The sequence below is a fragment of the Cryptomeria japonica genome, chromosome 2, assembly GCF_030272615.1.
Source record: "Cryptomeria japonica chromosome 2, Sugi_1.0, whole genome shotgun sequence".
NCBI lineage: Eukaryota > Viridiplantae > Streptophyta > Pinopsida > Cupressales > Cupressaceae > Cryptomeria > Cryptomeria japonica.
The window spans coordinates 207,898,107-207,920,688 of record NC_081406.1 but is presented as its reverse complement, the minus strand read 5'-3'; positions in this window follow the sequence as shown (position 1 = coordinate 207,920,688).

The window sequence follows — 22,582 nt, the reverse complement described above, 5'->3', positions numbered from 1 at the left end:
TAGGACATAATATGACCACTTAGGACACCATAAGACCCAATATGATGCCATAAGGTGTGATATGTTGTCCTTAGGGGTCATATGGTGTCCCATGACCCCTTAGGACACCATATGACCCCTAACGACACCATATGGTGTCATAAGGGGTCATAAGGGGACATATGACCCATAACGACACCGTATAGAGTCGTAAAGGGTCATATTGTGTCCTAAGGGGTCATATGGTGTCTTAAAGGGCCTGAGGACACAAAATGACCCATAATGACATAATTTGGTGTCTTAAGAGGTTATATGGTGTCCTAAGGGGTCGTAGGACACAATATGACCCCTTAGGACATCATAGAACCCATAATGACCCAATATGGTGTCATAAGGGGTTATATGTTGTCCTTAGGGGTCATATGGTGTTCCTTGACACCTTAGGACACCATATGACCGCAAACAACACCATATGATGTCATAAAGGATCCTATGACCCATAATGATGTTGTATATAGTCGCAAAGGGTCATATTGTGTCCTAAGGGGTGATATGGTGTCTTAAAGGGGTCATATGACACAATATGACCCCGTAGGGCACAATATGACCCATAAAAACACAATTTAAACATCATACCATACACACTCCAAAAATTTAAACACAAAAAGTGCGTACGTGCTTCTTATAGTAAAAATAGCACGTATGCACTTTTTATAGTAAAAATAGCGCGTATGCGCTTTTTATAGTTAAGATAAAGCGTACGCACTTCTTTCACCATAAGTACCTCATACATGCTTTTTATACCATAGGTACCCCGTACGCGCTTTTGACTTTTTAGGCTTGGAAATAGGCCTGGATGACAAAGCTACGGTTTGAAATATTGATTTCCCTCCATTTCCCTCCTTTTTGACATGTTTTATTTTATCAACTTGGTTTCTCGACTTTGTTATCATCAGGTTTACACTTCATCAAGTGGGTATTTCTAAAATTGCCACCACATTTTCACCCATCTTCTGAGCTTTCTAACCAGATAATTCTTTTTAACTTTGACCAACAATAACATATTATTATTGAATTTCCTTTACTAGTGTCTCCATAGTTCTCACAGACATACATGCACCATTTTTATTATAACTTTTGATACACCTATCCAAATTTAAATAACTTTATATATTATTGTAGTGCACTTGATTCTTTACAATTTAAAAAAAAAATTGTATTTTTGATTTTCTCAGTGCAACTTATGCTTCGCACACGAATAGGTACCTAATTTTCAGGATGTGCTCGATTGGAAAAATGATAAAAAAAAATACTCAACAAAAAATTACAAAAAAATTCACATCTTCTAGTGCTCACTCTTAACTAACTTTCTACCAAAGGATTTGTCAAAATACTAAATCTAACTATGACTTTTTTGATGCACACGTCAAACATTATGTTATGTTTTTCCGAAAAATTCAAGGTCTATTTTTCGTGCGCGAAGGATTTGACCCCCTTAATCTTATCCAATTTCGAAAAAGTTTAGTAGTTTGGAAACTAGATTCAAATTAATACAATATTTGTTCTTTGATTATCTTCATAACTTGAGTGGATGACTTTCAAATTTTGCCTCCAAGTTCAGGTTCACCTGATTTCAGAAAAAAAGTGTCCACTTATACCCCCTTTTTGACCACCATCTTTGTGCACTTACCCATGACCCATAATGATACCATTTAGAGTCGTAAAGGGTCATATTGTATCCAAATAGGTCATATGGTGTCTTAAAGGGGTTATATGACACAATATGATCCCTTAGGACACAATATGACCCATGACGACACAATTTGGTGTCGTAAGGGGTGATATGGTGTCCTAAGAGGTCGTACGACATAATATGACCGCTTAGGACACCATAAGACCCATAGAGACCCAATATGATGCCATAAGGAGTGATATGTTGTCCTTAGGGGTCATATGGTGTCCCATGACCCCTTAGGACACCATAGGACCCCTAATGACACCATATGGTGTCATAAGGGGTCATAAGGAGACATATGACCCATAACGACACCGTATAGAGTCATAAAGGGTCATATTGTGTCCTAAGGGGTCATATGGTGTCTTAAAGGGGCTTAGGACACAATATGACCCATAGTGACACAATTTGGTGTCTTAAGAGGTTATATGGTGTCCTAAGGGGTCGTAGGACACAATATGACGCCTTAGGACATCATAGAACCCATAACGACCCAATATGGTGTCATAAGGGGTTATATGTTGTCCTTAGGGGTCATATGGTGTTCCTTGACCCCTTAGGACACCATATGACCGCAAACAACACCATATGGTGTCATAAAGGATCATATGACCCATAATCATGTTGTATATAGTCGTAAAGGGTCATATTGTGTCCTAAGGGGTCATATGGTGTCTTAAAGGGGTCATATGACACAATATGACCCCTTAGGACACAATATGACCCATAACAACACAATTTAAACATCATACCATACACACTCCAAAAATTTAAACATAAAAAGTGTGTATGCGTTATTTATAGTAAAAATAGTGCATACATGCTTTTTATAGTAAAAATAACACGTACGCACATCTTATAGTAAAAATAGCGCGTATGTGCTTTTAATAGTAAAAATAGCATGTATGCGCTTTTTATAGTAAAGATAGAGCATACACACTTGTTACACCATAAGTACCTCATACACGCTTTTTATACCATAGGTACCCCTTACGCGCTTTTGCCTTTTTAGGCTTGGAAATAGGCCTGGATGACAAAGCTATGGTTTGGAAGATTGATTTCCCTCCATTTCCCTCCTTTTTGACGTGTTTTATTTTATCAACTTGGTTTCTTGACTTTGTCATCATCAGGTTTACACTTCATCAAGTGGGTATTTCTAAAATTGCCACCACATTTTTACCCATCTTCTGAGCTTTCTAACCATATGATTCTTTTTAAATTTGAACAACAATAACATATTATTATTGAATTTCTTTTACTAATGTCTCCATAGTTCTCACAGACATACATGCACCATTTTTATTATAACTTTTGATACACCTATCCAAATTTAAATAACTTTATATATTATTGTAGTGCACTTGATTCTTTACAATTTAAAAAAAAAATTGTATTTTTTATTTTTCTAGTGCAACTTATGCTTCGCACATGAATAGGTACCTAATTTTCAGGATGTGCTCGATTGGAAAAATCATTAAAAAAAATACTCAACAAAAAATTACAAAAAAATTCACATCTTCTAGTGCTCACTCTTAACTAACTTTCTGCCGAAGGATTTGTCAAAATACTAAATCTAACTATGACTTTTTTGATGCACACGTCAGACACTATGTTATGTTTTTCTGAAAAATTCAGGGTCTATTTTTCGTGCATGAAGGATTTGACCCCCTTAATCTTATCCAATTTTGAAAACGTTTAGTAGTTTGGAAACTAGATTCAAATTAATACAATATTTGTTCTTTGATTATCTTCATAACTTGAGTGGATGACTTTCAAATTTTGCCTCCAAGTTCAGGTTCACCTGATTTCAGAAAAAAAGTGTCCACTTATACCCCCTTTTTGACCACCATCTTTGTGCACTTACCCATGACCCATAACGACACCGTTTAGAGTTTCAAAGGGTCATATTGTATCCAAACATGTCATATGGTGTCTTAAAGGGGTTATATGACACAAGATGATCCCTTAGGACACAATATGACCCATGATGACACAATTTGTTGTCGTAAGGGGTGATATGGTGTCCTAAGAGGTCGTAGGACATAATATGATTGCTTAGGACACCATAAGACCCATAAAGACCCAATATGATGCCATAAGGAGTCATATGTTGTCCTTAGGGGTCATATGGTGTCCCATGACCCCTTAGGACACCATATGACCCCTAACGACACCATATGATGTCATAAGGCGTCATAAGGGGACATATGACCCATAGCAACACTGTATAGAGTCGTAAAGGGTCATATTGTGTCATAAGGGGTCATAAGGTGTCTTAAAGGGCCTTAGGACACAATATGACCCATAATGACACAATTTGGTGTCTTAAGAGGTTATATGGTGTCCTAAGGGGTCGTAGGACACAATATGACCCCTTAGGACATCATAGAACCCACAACGGCCCAATATGGTGTCATAAGGGGTTATATGTTGTTTTTAGGGGTCATATGGTGTTCCTTGACCCTTTAGGACACCATATGACCGCAGACAACAACATATGGTGTCATAAAGGATCAGATGACCCATAATGATGTCGTATATAGTCGTAAGGGGTCATATTGTGTCCTAAGGGGTGATATGGTGTCTTAAAGGGGTCATATGACACAATATGACACCTTAGGACACAATATGACCCATAACAATAGAATTTGGTGTCTTAAGGGGTTATATGGTATCCTAAGGGGTCGTAGGAAACAATATGACCCCTTAGGACACCATAGGACCCATAACGACCCAATATGGTGTCATAAGGGGTCATATGGTGTCCCATGACCCCTTAAGACACCATATGACTCGTAACAACACCATATGGTGTCATAAGGGGTCACATGACCCATAACGACACCATATAGAGTTGTAAAGGGTCATATTGTGTCCTAAGGGGTCATATGACTCAATATGACCCCTTAGGACACAATATGACCCATAAAGACACAATTTGGTGTCTTAGGGGGTTATATGATGTCCTAAGGGGTTGTAGGACACAATATGATCCCTTAGGACATCATAGGCCTATAGTGACCCAATATGGTGTAATAAAGGGTTATATGTTGTCCTTAGGGGTCATATGGTACCCGATGACCCCTTAGGACACCATATGACCCCTAACAACACCATATGGAATCATAAGGGGTTATATGACCCATAACTAAATCATATAGATTTGTAAAGGGTCATATTGTGTCTTAAGGGGTCATATGGTGTCTTACAGGGGTCATATAACACAATATGACCCCTTAGGACACAATTTGGTGTCTTAAGGGGTTATATGGTGTCCTAAGGGGTTGTAGGACACATATGACCCCTTAGGATGCCATAGGACCCACAACGATCCAATATGGTGTCATAAGGGGTCATATGTTGTCCTTAGGGGTCATATGGTGTCCCACAACCCCTTAGGACACCATATGACCCCTAATGACACTATATGGTGCATAAGGGGTCATATGACCCATAACAACACCGTATAAAGTAGGAAAGGGTCATATTGTGTCCTAAGGGGTCATATGGTATCTTAAAGGGGTCATATGACACAATATAACCCCTTAGGACACAACATGACCCATAAAACACAATTTGGTGTCTTAAGGGGTTATATGGTGTCCTAAGGGGTTGTAGGAAACAATATGACCCCTTAGGACATCATAGGACCCATAATGACCCAATATGGTGTCATAAGGGGTCATATGTTGTCCTTAGGGGTCATATGCTGTCCCATGACCCCTTAAGACACCATATGCCTCCTAATGACACCATATGGTGTCATAAGGGGTCATATGACCCATAACGACATCATATAGACTCGTAAAGGGTCATATTGTGTCCTGAGGGGTCATATGGTGTCTTAAAGTGGTCATATGACACAATATGACCTCTTAGGACACAATATGACCCCTTAGGACACCATAGGGACCATAATGACCCAATATGGTGTTATAAGGGGTCATATATTGTCCTTAGGGGTCATATGATGTCCCATGGCCCCTTAGGACACCATATGACCCCTAACAACACCATATGGTTGTTGGCATTATAACAGACAATAAGAGATTGTTGACATTTCAATTAGGATATTGAGAAGGTTGTTGATAATTATGGATATAACTGATTAAGGATGTTTACTGTCTTCACAATATTATTTTGTCATTGATGTCAAGAAATTGATTTTATGAATTAGTATGATGTTGCCATATCTTAAGAAGTATGTTTTGAAGAGAATTAAGATGTCGGTAAAAGACACAAAAAGAATGTGATGAATAAGGGGAGGAATAAGTTATTCAATGGGCAACTATTACCGAGTTAGACAATGATGAGATCATGTTGTTTAGATTGTTAAAAGACAAGTCTCTGCACCGAGAACTCCACAACAAAATGGGATAGCTGAGAGAAGAATCAAATCCATTGTGGATTGTGCTAGAACCCTGATGATTGAAAAGAAAGTGTCACAAACATTTTGGAGAGAAGCAATAAGCACAACAGTTTACACCCTGAACCGAGTACAACTGAAGAAAGGAACTTTGAAGACACCATATGAAATATGGTATGACAAGAAACCTAATGTAAGTTATTTTAAAATCTTTGGAAGTAGATGCTATGTTCACAAAGATGACAGAAATGGTAAGTTTGATCAGAAAAGTGAAGAATAAACATTTCTTGGTTATTCTTCTAGAAGTAAAGCATTTAAATGTCTGATCAAATCATCTAACAAAATAGTAGAAAGTGCAAATGTGAAAATTGATGAATTTGCAGAAAGAAATGACGAAGGAAACTCCAAAGAACCAGAAGATTATGAAGGATTTGTATATGTTCAACCGAGAAGTCCTACTGAGAAAACTGCTGAAGGAAATGAAGAGAATATCGAGTTACCATGTGATGAATAAGATCATATAGAATCTACTGAGCCTATATTAGCCAAGTATGTCAGAAGGAATCATGCATCAAGTCAGATTATAGGAGATAAGAATGATCCAGTGATGACAAGGAATAAACTGAGATAGAACACATGTCTGATATCTGAATTTGAACCAAGGATAGTGAAAGAGGCATTTAACAGTGAAGATTGGATAAATTCTATGATAGAAGAGATTGATCAAATCAAGAAGAATGACACATGGACACTAGTCCCAAGACCGAAGGACAAAAATGTAATCGGTACAAAGTGGATTTTCAGAAACAAGCTGAATGAAAAAGGTGAGGTCATTCAAAATAAAGCAAGACTAGTTTGCAAAGGTTATGCTTAAGAAGAAGGAATTGATTATGGTGAGACTTTTGCACTTGTGGCAAGACTTGAAGGAGTAAGAACATTGTTGGCATACATTGCTTACAAGAATTTCAAAGTATATCAAATGGATGTCAAATCTACATTTCTGAATGGTATATTAGAAGAAGAAGTTTTTATTGAACAACTTGAAGGATTTGTTGAAGGAGAGAATAAAGATCATGTATGTAAACTGAACAAAGCTTTAGATGGTCTGCAACAAGCACCTAGAGCATGGTATGAAAGATTGCACTCTTATTTAATCAAGATTGGTTTTATAAGGATAAGTGAAAACAATATATGTACATGAAGAATGATGAAGACAATGGAATACTGATCTCAGCCATATTTGTTGATGATATTATCTTTTGTGGAAATGACTCTTTATGCAGGAACTTTGGAAATGAAATGAGCAAATAATTTGAGATGTCATTAATCGGTGAGATAAAATATTTTATAGGTCTATAGATACTGCAAATGAAAGATGAGATTTTCATTACTCAATCCAAGTACATAAAGGAAATCTTCAAGAAATTTAGAATGGAGGATTCAAAACCAGTAAGTACTCCTATGACTACCAATTGTAAACTATCAAAGAATGATGAATCTACATCTGTTGATGAGACACTTTGCCAATCTATGATTGGAAAGTTGCAATATGTTGTTCACAGCAGGCTAAATATAGCACATGCAGTAGGTATAGTTGCAAGATTTTTTGTAGATCCCAAGGAAACACATATGACAACAATCAAGAGAATTTTCAGATACTTGAAAGGCACTGAGGATTATGGCTTAGTATATCAGAAAGGAAATGACTTTGATTTAAAAGTTTATACTGATGCTGATTGGGTAGGCAACATAGATGACAGTAAAAGCACAAGTGGTGGAGCTTTCTTTTTAGGAGAAAGACTAGTGAGTTGGCTTAGCAATAAACAAGGATGTATTTCACAGTCAACAATAGAAGCTAAATATGTTGTTGCAACATTGAATTGTACCAATATAGCATGGATCAAACAACTGTTGGAAGGCATAAATGAGAAAGTTACTGAGCCAGTAACTATATTCTGTGATAATACTAGTGCCATTAACATTTCAAAGAATCTTGTTATGCACTCTAAGACAAAGCACATCTCTATCAAATATCATTATCTTAGAGAAGAAGTTCAAGACAAGAAAGTGGTGTTGGAGTATGTTAGCTCAAAGGAACAAATAGCAGATATTTTCACCAAGCCACTGCCAAGGGACACTTTTGAGTATCTCAAAAGTAAGTTAGGGGTCCTACCCCTATCTTCTACTCACTAACCAAGTTTGGTGAAAGCATCAATTCGATGACTCTAAAGAATACCTTTTAGGAGTTGATGCTGATTTACACGCTTTAGGATGTTTTCTAAAGGTGTGCAGGAAACAAAAAAACAAGGAACATGAATTGAAGACAAAATGTTCTAACCGAGACTGAGTTGATATAGAACAACAAAGGAATTACTTCACACAGGAAGAAATTATGTATTAGTTTTCTTTTGGCATTGTTGTCAAAGGGGGAGAAGAATAATGTATGGGGGAGAAGACTAATGATAGGGGGAGAGCATTTCAACAATCTGAATTTGAATCTTTTAGCTCAAATCAATTGGTTTTGCCATCAATGCCAAAGGGGGAGATTGTTGGCATTATAACAGACAATAAGAGATTGTTGGCATTTCAATTAGGATATTGAGAAGGTTGTTGATAATTATGGATATAACTAATTAAGGATGTTTACTATCTTCACAATATTATTTTGTCATTGATGTCAAGAAATTGATTTTCTGATTTAGTATGATGTTTTCATATTTTAAGAAGTATGTTTTGAAGAGAATTAAGATGTCGGTAAAAGACACAGAAAGAATGTGATGAATATGGGGAGGAATAAGTTATTCAATGGGCAACTATTATCAAGTTAGACAATGATGAGATCATGTTGTTTAGGTTGTTTTGATATCCTACATATGCTATTGTTTGTAAGGTTAATACTATACTATGTTACTGAGCAAGGAACCTAGTCGGTAAACCCTAAGGTTATCGCTATCGGTTAGGTTAATGAAGGCGGAATGTCTACCAAGTGAAGTTTAGTATTTACCGAGTTGCAACTGAGTAATAACAGAATGCATTGGATGAATACATGCATTATTTAATGATGGAAGCTAATGAGTTGGTTATGATTAAATGATTGATACAACGTGTATGCAGTTTGTTAAGGATCTCTGGCAATGGAAGATTGGCAGGAAGATCTACAGCTTAGATTGAACCGCAATACCCTAGTACAAGTTCCAAGGCGAGGTAAAACATTTTTTGATCGAAGGATACATTGAACTTGGTCAAGATTGAAGATCTGATGGCTATGATTGATCATGGGAAATGTGATCAAAGAGATTAAGCAGTTAGAAAATTGTTTATAAATAAGGAACTATTGATAAACAATATATGCGGGCAAGTGTAAGCACAGGGATGCTACATAGTGATTACCGAGCACAGAAGCTTGAAGACCTATTTGAATAACAGTGTAAGGAGCCCAGCAGAGGGACAAGATAAGTCCTATGACTAGATTGTATTGAGCAAATAAGAATCTGCTTTAGCATTTTAGATGCAAAGTTGCAGACATACTCATTACTGTTATTTATTTGTAAGTGATAGAAAATCTCTTAACTGAGTGGACTTAACAGTCTTATTTGTAAATCCTCTAGCAAGGTGACATTCTGATTGAGTGTTTGAAACCCTTTAACAAGGTCACCTCTAACAAGGTGAAGATCCTAACAGATCTAAGGCAAATCCCTTAACCGGGTCACATCTAGCAATGTGTTTGTAATCTTTAACAAGATTTGCTTTTAACCGAGCATACTCTAGAAGAGTATATTTCTAAGTGGGTCTGAAATCCCACGATGGTTTTTTCCTATTTGGGTTTCCACGTTAAATCTGGTGTTATGAGTGTTGTTATGATTATGTGTTCTGAAGTTTGCATGTTTTACAGTTTTGGTTACATATATCTATTAAAGCTACCGAGGCTGAATCTGTTGAATATATTGAAGATGAAGTTTGTATGATTCACCCCCCCCCCCTCTCATCTTATTAACAATTGGCATCAGAGCTAACAATTGGCATCAGAGCTAACAATTGGTATCAGAGCTAACAATGGTATCATAAGGGGTCATATAATCCATAACAATACCGTATAGAGTCGTAAAGGGTAATATTCTGTGCTAAGGGGTCATATGGTGTCTTAACAGGGTCATATGACATAATATGATCCCTTAGGACATAATATGAACCATAATGACACAATTTGGTGTCATTGTTGGCATTGCACACACCAATGAGAATTGTAGATGATTGAAGGTATTGTCATTGATGGAAACCTTGCAATCTTATGGCACTGGCACTGACAAACTCTACACCAATAGATAGTTCACCAGCAGCAGCAAAGATGATTACCAGCACCCCAGCCGACAAGATTTTGATTATTGTATTTTGTATTTAATTGTAATATCTTTTTGTAATCCGACAAGGCGTATTGTAATAAGACTCATATATAAGTATGAGATCTTGTAGATAATTTAAGATGCAGACATATTTCAGATTATAACAAACTAGGTACAACTCAGTTGACATTTTGACAACCTTTGTCATTGATGTCAAAGGGGGAGTAGTAGAGAGAGAAAAATCCATTGACTTAGAGATCATCTTCTCAAGGGGAGCACATAGTTTTGGCAAGATTTTTGGACTTCAATTTTTGGATACAATTTTGAATTTTTCTCATGGGTGTTGCCATCAATGCCAAAGGGGGGATTGTTGGCATTACACACTCCAATGAGAATAGTAGATGATTGAAGGTATTGCCATTTATGGCAACCTTGCAATCTTATGGAATTGACAGGCACAGACACTGACAGACTCTATACCGACAAATAGTTCACTGGCAGCATCAAAGATGATTACTGGGACCCCAACCAATAGGATTTTGATTATTGTATTTTGTATTTAATTGTAATCTTTTTGTAAGCCGACAAGGCGTATTGTAATAAGACTCATATATAAGTATGAGATCTTGTAGATAATTTAAGATGCGGACATGGGAAGATTATTGTAGAAGTAATGTGTGAATATTAAGGTAGATTTTGGAGTAAGGTTTATGGTTATTGTATGAGCTTAAACTGGTACTGAACCTGGCATAGCAGATGCTGAACTAAAGTAGTACATTATATTTGATTTTCATAATCCATTTTTTAAGTCAGTGAGACTTCCCTTTTGTAATTAAGCAGTGGGCTTTAAGCAGTTGGCATTCCTGCATGTGCAGGCCCCTATTGTAAGTAATATTCATTCGTTGGCCAGCGAGTGAATATTGTGGGTCACAAATCCCACCGAGGTTTTTCCCACACCAGGTTTCCTCGTTAAAAATCCTGTGTTATGGTGTGCTTTCTATGTTGTGTTTATTGTTCATATTTACTGCATTAATTCTTGTTTATCGGTACACTGTTTTGGAATGCAATTTATTTAATAAGGTCAAAAAATCTATTAACCAGTTAGATACTAATTCACGCCCCCTCTTAGTATCTTTGGGAATCCTAATAGTCGTAAGGGGTCATATGGTGTCCTAAGGGGTTGTAGGACACAATATGACCCCTTAGGATACCATAGGACCCATAACGACCCAATATGGTGTCATAAGGGGTCATATGTTGTCCTTAGGGGTCATATGGTATCCCATGGCCCCTTAGGACACCATATGACCTCTAACGACACCATTGGTGTCATAAGGGGTGATAGTATGTCATAAGGTGGCAAGATGAACCATTATTACAATATAAAAAGCAATTCCAATATTGTTTACAAAAGTTTTACACCTAAAGGGTCATATGGTGTCCTAATGGGTCATAGGACACAATATGACCCTTTCCCCCTCCCTCTTTCTATCTCTCTCTCTCTCTCCCTTCCCCCTCCCTCTCTCTCTCCCCCTCCCCTCTCCCTCTCTCCTAATCTCTCTCTCTCTCTCTCTCTCTCTCTCTCTCTCTCTCTCTCTCTTCTCCCTCCCTCTCTCTCTCTCTCTCTCTCTCTCTCTCTCTCTCTCTCTCTCCCCTAATCTCTTTATCTCTCTCTCCCTCCTCTCTCTCTCTCTCTCTCTCTCTCTCTCTCTCTCTCTCTCCCTCTCCCTAATATCATATACTAATTTATTTATAAATTAATATATTGTATATTAATACATTATATATTAATAAAAAATAGATTAATTATGTGCAAATTTGGTTATCGAATTTACTTATTAAAATCAGACATCTAATATAATCGGATATCCGATTGTTCCAATTTTTGTTGTACAAATTTCAAATTTGAAATTTTGGCTAGGGAATGCTTTCGGATTTGGCTTGGAAGTGACAAGCCTAGAAAGTCAACTAAAAAAATGTGTTTTTCAGTATTCCTTGATTTTCCAGACTTTACACCAGTGGCTGACGACCTTTTTTATAGCCAAAATTGATAAAACGAAAAGTGTTTTTTAAGGACGTTCTCAACTTTCCAACAATATAAGGCTTGTCTTATTTCGACTTTAATAAATAATTGTTATTTATTTTCTAATTGAATTTTGACAAAAATCCTGATTGATGGATTGATTGAAAAGCACTCATAACTTTCAAATGGTATAACATTTTTTGAATTCAAAACATGCGTCACATCCTATGCTTCATCTAATATATGGAAAAATAAAAAAATAAAAAAATTCATAAGGTTTTGACTAGGTTAAGGTGGTAAGATGTAGGAGTTTCTGAATTTCTGAAAAGTTGTAGTAAAAAATTCATAAATAATTATTTACATTATAAAAAATTATAAAAAGATATGTGTCACATCTAGACATGAGTCTAATACTTATACTATAAATATTATAAAAAAATATTATGATTTGATTGTGATTAGGGTGGTCATACATATGCCTACTTCTTATCTTTTTCCTGAAATTTTAGTATCATTGCATTGAAATTTAATATTTTCATCAAATAGGATTTTAAAAAAAAAAAAAACTAGTGGCCTAGAAACTACATTCAATTTTCTATAGATTCTCTTCTTACATATTTTAAAAATAATGTTCACAACTTATTCAAATTTTCATGTCAAGTTGCATAACTCTGATTTTCTGAAATTTCATTACCACTTAAGGGCCTGTTTTGGCACACCATGATCGCACATACCCTCTTCATGTTCTTCTTCATCATTACTACGATTAAAAGAAATTTAAAAACATTAGTAAATAGGGAAAGTGCTCGTAATAGTTCTCTGGGTAAACCATTTCCATTTCAAACCATATGCCACAGTTCCATTCTAGTTGTGGTGAGAAAACGTACAAAGACATTAAATTACTTGGATCTCTGATTTGGACTAGGATTAAATTAGATAAATAAGAAATTAAAGATAGCTATGATTGTTTGTTCTCTAAAAAATATTTAAAACCTACAGAGGACGACCATAAAAAAAAGGAGAGAGAATGCAACCTTGATGACATCTACATTCCTTTGGCTACTAGTGAAAGACCAAATTCGGGCTCAAGACTAAATGACAAAAAAGAGGCCTTCAAGGACCCTTAAGATGTTTAACATGTTGAGAATCCACCCACCTCTTGATGTCAAAGTCTTCACAAGGAGGCAACTATATTGTATCCAAATCCACTTGCAAAAAGTTGATGTTCAACTGGTGAGTAGGCACAAACACAAGAACGGGCATCTCCATATTCTCTGCCATGCTTAGTATCAAATGAAGGACAATGAAGGGCAAAAAACATTTAGGGGTTTATCGGATCTCTGTTAGGGCTTCACCGCTTGTGTCAATAAAGCATTTTACTAAGATGGATGACAACAATCATTTGCACTGAGTAATGATTTTTTTTGAACTAAACAAGGCAAGTATTAGGATGAGGAACAAAGCCAATGGATGTTTTTAGATGGGTGTTAGACAAGTCCTAATAATATTTTTGTGGATCTTTTTGTGAATTGATTTTTGTTTGTACTTGCATTAAATAATTTTGGATGGCCTTTCACATGTAACCAACATGACAAGGGAAAACCAATTATATTGACAAGAATGAAGGGTAGATTTGATGGATGGAGGATTTAGGATAGGAGGTGTAGTCACATAAATCTATCCACATAATTAAATGAATATTTTCTATTTATTTGATTATTTAACCATCAATAATCAGTTAATTAAATTAATATTTAATTAATTCATCCTCAACCCCTTCTCTTATTAATTAAATAAATTATTCAATTTATTTAAATTAATTCATTTAGCCACACTCAAAATCAATTAAATGAATAAATCATATTTATTTATTTCAACTCCCCTTTCCTATTTTTAAATAAATAATTTAAACATTTATTTAAATCCCTAAACTACCCCCCCCCCCCCCCACTTGCATTCTCCTACAAATGCAAGTTGCAACTACAATTGAAATAAATTAATTTTATTTTAAATAGAAAACCTATTTTCCCTCACCCACCAAACCCACTTGCAATCCTAAATCCCCTTCTAGACTCTTCTAACCACTTTCTAAATTCTTCTAACCACTCCTAATTATCCTAATCCATCTCCTAAATATTATCACATTCCTAAGAAACTTGAAGTCACTTCTCAAAGCCTCCAAAGTCTTTGAAAAGCATTTAATGCTTTATGTGTTCAACAAGCTAACCCCTAAAGTCTTCCAAACCACTAATGGCTCTTACATGACCATTAATGGCTCTTACATGACCATTAATGGCTTTTACATAACCATTTATGGTTAATTCCATTTGCCCACATGGTTAGAGACTTTGCCTCTAACTCAACCTCCATTTAACTCATGTGTCTCTTCAAGCATTTATTGCTTTGACCATGGTTATCCTCACTAACTCTTGCACAAGAGTTTATCCATTGGATAAAGGCATTATTTATTGGATAATGGCTTTATTCATTCAACTCAACATTAACCTTACCTCCCAAGTTAACCTTCATGTCATGTCAAGCATTTAATGTTTCTTCCCTCTCCTCTCAACCAATCTCATGATGACATTTTTCATCCTGGGATTGGGTTGAAATCCCTCACATGGATCATAAACCCATCAATCCTAACCCTTGTTGAGATTACTCAACCTCAACCCTCCATTTCTCTATTTTTCCTATAAATAGAGCCCATTCCTTCATAATCCAGATCCTGAAATCTTGTATGCATCTAAGTTATAGTGAATTTGAGAGAGAATTTTAGAGTAAAAACATAATCCACATTGTCTTTTGGTTAAAAATTGATAATAGCTTAATTAACTCATTTTCTTTCATTCCTAGCTAGCTTTGCATTTGCATCTCATAATCATTTTGAATCTTGAATCTCCATTAGATTTCCATAGTAGTGCAAAGCTGAGAGCTACACTCATGTGAAACTTGGAGAGGAGAGGAACAAGGGAGGAGAAACTATGAGCATCTTGGTTAGCATTTAGAGGAGTGTAGTTTATCTCTTTTATATTTGCATTCTTTCCATTTCATGTTTAATATCTCTCTTGATATGCTTGCTTAGGATAATCTTTTGTTGCTAACACTAATGTTTGAACTTGTTTCTTGTGTTGTTGTATTTGCATTACTATTCTAATCCTTTTTGTAGAGCATCAGGAGGTATGAGGGATTGACTGGTAGAGGTATTTTAGGATGTAATATATAAGGACTGTATTGCATAAGTATAACATGTAACTTCATTCTAAAAACAAATTGATCATGAATCATTTGTTGTGACTATATCTTCAAGTATTTATGAAAAAAGATGAGATTTATCAAGAGATATAAAGGATGTGCAAAAATTATGTCCTTATACTTGTTACAATTAGAAATGGAAAGGGAGGAAGGATGGATATGATTAAACCAACCCTCAAGTGTCGCTAGTGGTGATCATCACTCCAAACATATCCTCTCCTCTACTCTCCCCATCTAAACCCAGTTGCCCCACCAATCTGGGGGTGGATTTGGGACCAATCACTGAAATGTGGAATGAATAGGTATCGACATATGATCGATCTAGACTGACCACTGTATGGATAGGTAAGAGGGGATGAAATAAATAGTTGATTAGGGAATCTAGAGCATAAATAGTGTCAGAAAGAAGCTTGCTTCTAAGTGTAGAGAGTACACAAATATTTAATATACACATGAGACCCATGAATATGTTTTCATTATGGTACTTACCCTGGGCATGCAAGAGTGGTTTTAGCCATTGGAAAATTTCCTCTTTAATGTTTTAAAAAATGTTTGGATGTTTTTTCTTTTTTTTTTTTCTATTTTTTTTCTCTAACCTATTGATGTATTTGGAATAAAAATGCTTGAAATGCATAATTTTCATTAGGGATTCTAGGTCTTGACAATCATTGAGTTCGCAACTAGTATTGTTTAGCTACATAGATCTTTTATTCGCCCTCTTTTAACTTTTTAAGTATACCCATTTCAAATCTAGCAAGAACCATATGGTTTGTTTTGGGTATAGGGGACCACCCATTGAGTTGGAATGATTCTGCTTTCAATTTTTGTTTGTTAACTTGATATAAATAAAATTGTTTCCCATTGAGTTGGAATTAAGGTTTGTGTCCCTAAACAGTACTAGTTGCGAACTCAACACCTATGGTGGATTTTGACTGGAGACAGAATTCATTGCAAGTGAATTTGGAAAGCCAATTGGACTTCCCAACTCCCGAATCTCCAATTAATACCACTTTGAAAAGATAATCATACTCATCATCTTCTCTTTTGGCCATTTAAAATCTATCTGGATAACTTAGGCAAGCCGTAAGAAATGACCCTCTATCTCAAATGTATTCTGGGAGAAATAGGGCTATGGAAGAGAAAACAGAGGATCCTCACCAGAAAATAGAGGATAACGATTAGATTTAGGGTGCAATCAAAACTAATCATTAACAAGACATGCCAAAAAATTTCCCTGTCATTCCTTCCATTGGCGCCTAGTGGAAAATACATCTCCTTTTGTCTTTATTTTTAATTTAAGATAACTAAAATAATTTTAATTTTTTAATTTAAGATAATTAAAATAATAATGAAAATATTTACGAAAAAATATAAATTTGTCTTAAAAAATGTTTTTAAACCCTTCTCTATGTAGTAGTGTATGGACCTATCTATGCATATACATATCAAATATATATTATATGTATATTTATATACTACTCATGTTTTTTTTTTTGTATATATATACACACACACACACACACATACATATATATACATATATATACATATGTGTATATATATGTATATACATAATGTATATATATGTATGTATGTATATATATATATGTAAATATATATATATATTTACATATATATATACATACATACATAGATATACATTATGTATATACATATATATACACATATGTACATGTGTGTATATGTGTGTGTATATATATATATATATATATATATATATATATACGCATACACACACACACACATACATACATACATACATACATACATACATACATACATAGATAAACTGTTGTCCAAGCATAAATATAATGTTTAGTTGTAATAGAGGAGTAATAGTCATTTATTTAGTCATTTTTATTTGTGTGACTAATTATTTAGTTGTGATTTTACCCCACAATCAAATTGGTCATTTATTTAGTCATTTATAGCTATGTTACAAAAAATGACTAGAATTTGGTCATTTTTACTTGTCATGACTAAAAGTTTTAGTCACCTGGTCATTTATTTGTCATATTTCTACTAGTGCTATTTTTTTTAGGGTGACTTTGGACATGAGATAGTTGTAGCTCTACATGTATTTTTCATGCATGGTGAGAGGAATTGTGATGCTTTCTCTGTATGGATATGATGGTACGTGATTAGTTACTCAACATTTCTATGGTGATTCTTTATGGATTCCTAGACTATGGTGCTCAATGTTGATATAATTAGATAATTGGATGTACTTGATTCAATGTCTGAGTTATGTTATCTTAATGATTGTTTTCTTTGAGATCCTAGATTTGCAGTTTACAAATGCAATAGTGAGTTTGCATGTTTCAATGTGTCAATCTATGAGCTGTGCAGTTGTGTGGGTTGATTACCTATTCATTTGCAGTGGAATAACTCAGATGTGGATTGTCTATATCCATGAGGTTTGATTCAGTGTTTACACAGACTTGCTAGCTAGCCTTGTCGATGTTCACTTGTGCATTGGTGTAGTTACTTTTGAGATAAGAGGATGGATGGTAAGTGAGTACCTAGATAGTCTATTATGGTGTCTTGTAATATGGTGTATTTTCTTGGTTTGGAGATCTTGGTTTCACTTGGTGTGGTCCTAGTAGTACATTTGTATGTATGTGGACCTAGAAGATTTTCAGATTTGGGAGAAGGTGTGTCATCATTCTTGGAGAGTTCAATACCATGCTTCAATGTGATTTTTAGCAATGACTATGTATTCATCATTTCATGATGGATGATCTACTTTAGTGATGCAAATGGTTTGGAGGAATTCTTAGATCCTATTGTTGCAGAAGGGTTATTTGGGTATGTGCAAGATCATGGGGGGCCAAAAAGTGGCAATGGAAAAAAAAAATGCGTTTTAAACCTTTCCAAACATGCCAAAATCCGCTTTGACTTTTTGTCACTATTGTGATGTCACCATTGTGATGTCAAATTAGTAAAAAATATGATGTCGCTATTGTAAAAAATCTACTTTCACTATTGTGATGTCACTATTGTTATGTCATACTTTTGAAAATCGGATATCCGTTTTTCTCAACATAAAAAATATAGTTTAGTAAAATGGGCATAACTTTTGCGTTTCTTATCGAAATTTTGATTTTTTACAGGCGTTGGAAAGGTAATTCAGAGACCTATCAAATGCATGAGGTATTTTGATGATATTATATAAAAAATTTAATTATAATAATTTCAAGTTAGTTCTTCAATTTTAAAACTTTAAATACAAATTTTGCATATAAAGTCTCATTTTTTTTCTATCACCTCCTTTATCTATCACTTGTCTATCTATACTTATATAATATATTTTATCTATCTCTTTCTTTTCTACTTATGTCACTTATTTTCTCATCCCATCTAGATAAATAAATTCCCAAGTTACATGCATCTCTGCATATATCTCCATCTTTCTATTCCTATCTCTCCCTCTCCCACTCCATCATTGTCACTCCTTATTTCTATACTTCTCTCTAATAATCTCTCTTCTCTCTATTTATCTCCCTCCTCTACCTTATCCTACCTATACTTATATATTACTTTTCTCTATCACCTCCTTTCTCTCCCTATCTTGTCCCCTCTATCTCTATATCCCTATAGATGTGTCTTCATGTATATTTATATCTCATTATCTCTAAATCTCACTTATTCACTCCATCTCTCCCTCCATTTGTATTACTCTCTCTATCACTTTCTATCCATATCCATCTCTATCTCCATTTTCACATCTCCATCTCTTTCCCTATCAATTTCTATTTTTACATGTTCCTCTATCTTTATATATCTTCCTCTATACATGATTAATCTACTTCTCTATCTCTTCCTCTATCGCCCTCTTGAAGTATATTTCCCTTTCTCTACCTTTATCTCTTTATTTTCTCCATCTTTATATATCTCTGGCTCTCTCCCCACATCCTTCTCTATAATGCCTTTATATATCTCTATATCTTCCTCTTTCTCTCTCTCCCTCTCTATCTATCCCTATCTATAATCTCTATCTCTCTTTCTCACTCTCTTGCACTATCTACATCTCTCTATCTATCGATATTTCTCTTCCTTTATATCTCTCTATCTCTTCCTTTTTTTATCTCTCTCTTTACCCCTCTCTATCCATTTTTCTCCATCTCTTCATATATTTATCTTTGCCTTTACCTCTCACTTTCTCTATATCTATACATCTCCTTCTCCCTTTACCTTCATTTTTTTTTATCTCTATCATCCTCTCTCCTTTTTAATATCTAGATATGTCTACCTATTTCTATCCATCCTTGTCCTTTAGTTTTTCACCCTCTCACTTCATACTCCTTAATATCTATATCTCTATTTATGTCCTTGTCCTTTAGTTCTTTTCCCTCTCTTTAGTTTCTTCATCTCTCTTCACCCTTATATCTCTCCTTATTTAAAACTTAGTCATAAAACACCTAAGGGGTGATATGGTGTCTTAAGGGGTCATAAAACACCATATGACCCCTTAAGACACAATAAGACCCCTAATGACACCATATGGTATCCTAAGGGGTCCTAAGACACCAAGTGAACCCTTAGGACACCATATGACCCCTAATGACACAATGTGGTATCCTAAAGGGTCATATGGTGTCCTAAGGGGTCATAGGACATCATATAACCCCTTAGGACACCATATGACCCATAGCACCATATAGTGTCCCAAGGGGTCATATGGTGTCCTAAGGGGTCATAGAACGCTATATGACCCATTAGGACACAATACGACCCATGATGACACCTAAGGAGTCATAGGACACCATATGACCCCTTAGAACACAATATTACTCCTTACGACATCATATGGTGTCCTAAGGGGTCATATGGTATCTTAAGGGGTAATATAACACCATATGACCCCTTAGAACACAAGAAGACCCATAATGACACGATATGGTGTCCTAAGGGGTCATATGGTCTCATGAGACACCATATGACTCCTTAGGACACAATATGACCCCTAACGATACCTAAGGGGTCATATGGTGTCCTAAGGGGTTATATGATGTCCTAGGAACCTTTAGAACACAATATGACCCCTCATCACACCATACAACCCCTAACGACACCATATGGTGTCCTAAGGGGTCGTAAGATACCATATAACTTGTTAGGACATAATATGACCCCTAACAACACCTAAGGGGTCATATTATGTCCTAAGGGGTCATAGGACACCATATGACCCCTAAGGACACTGTATGGTGTACTAAGGGGTCATAGGACACCATATGACCCTTTAGCACACAATACGACCCCTATCAACACCGTATGGTATCCTAAGGGATCATATGGTGTCCTAAGGGGTCATATAACACCATATGACCCCTTAGGACACCATCCAACACATAATAACAACATATGGTGTCCAAAGGGGTCATACGACACCATATGACCCCTTAGGAGACCATACAACCCATAACAATATAATATGGTGTCCTAGAGGGTCATAGAGCACCATAACAACACTATGTGATGTCCTAAGGGGTCATAAGACACAATATGACCCCGTAGGACATAATATGACCCCTAACGATGTCATATAGTGTCCTAAGGAGTCATACAAAACCATATGACCCCATAGAACACCATATGACCCCTTAGAACACCATACGACCCTTACGACACCATATGGTGTCCTAAGAGGTCGTATGGTATCCTAAGGGGTCATATAAAACCATATGACCCCTTAGAACACAAGAAGGCCCATAACGACACGATATGGTGTCCTAAGGGGTCATATGGTGTCACAAGACACCATATGACCCCTAACGATATCTAAGGGGTCATATGGTGTCCTAGGAATCGTTAAGACACCATAGACCCCTAACGACATCTAAGGGGTCATATGGTGTCCTGAGAGGTTATATGATGTCCTAGGAATCGTTAGGATACAATATGACCCCTTAGCACACCATACAACCCTGAACGACACCATATGGTGTCCTAAGGGGTCGTAGGACACTATATGACCTGTTAGGACACAATATGACCCCTAACGACACCTAAGGGGTCATATTGTGTCCTAAGGGGTCATAATACACCATATGATGCCTAACAACACTGTATGGTGTCCTAAGGGGTCATATTGTGTCCTAAGGGGTCATAGGACACCATATGACTGTTAATGACACAAAATGATGTCTAATGATACCAAAGGCATCATATGGTGTTCTAAGGGGTCATAGGACACCATATGACCACTTAGCACACTATAGGACCCTTAATGACACCATATGACCCCTTAAGACACCATACGATGCATAATGACACCATATGGTGTCCTAAGGGGTCATAGGACACCATATGACCCCTTAGGAGACCATACGACCCATAACAACATAAAAATGGTGTCCTAAGGGGTCATAGAACACTATATGACCCCTTAGAACATCATACGACCCATAACGACACCATGTGGTGTCCTAAGGGGTCATAAGACACAATATGACCCCTTAGGACATAATATGACCCCTAATGACATCATATAGTGTCCTAAGGGGTCATAGGACACCATATGACCCCTTAGGACACAATATGACCCCTTAGGACACAAAATAAACCCTAACAAAACCTAAGGGGCAATATAGTTTCTTAAGGGGTCATAGGACACCATATTACTCCTTAGCACACTATACGACCCCTAACGACACCATATGGTATCCTAAGGGGTCATAGAATACCATATGACCCCTTAGGACACCATACAATGCATAACAACACCAAATGGTGTCCTAAGAGGTCATATGGTGTCCTAAGGAGTCATAGGATACCATTTGATCCCTAAGGACTTAATACAACCCCTTAGGACACAAAATAAACCCTAACGACACCTAAGGGGTCATATAGTTTCCTAA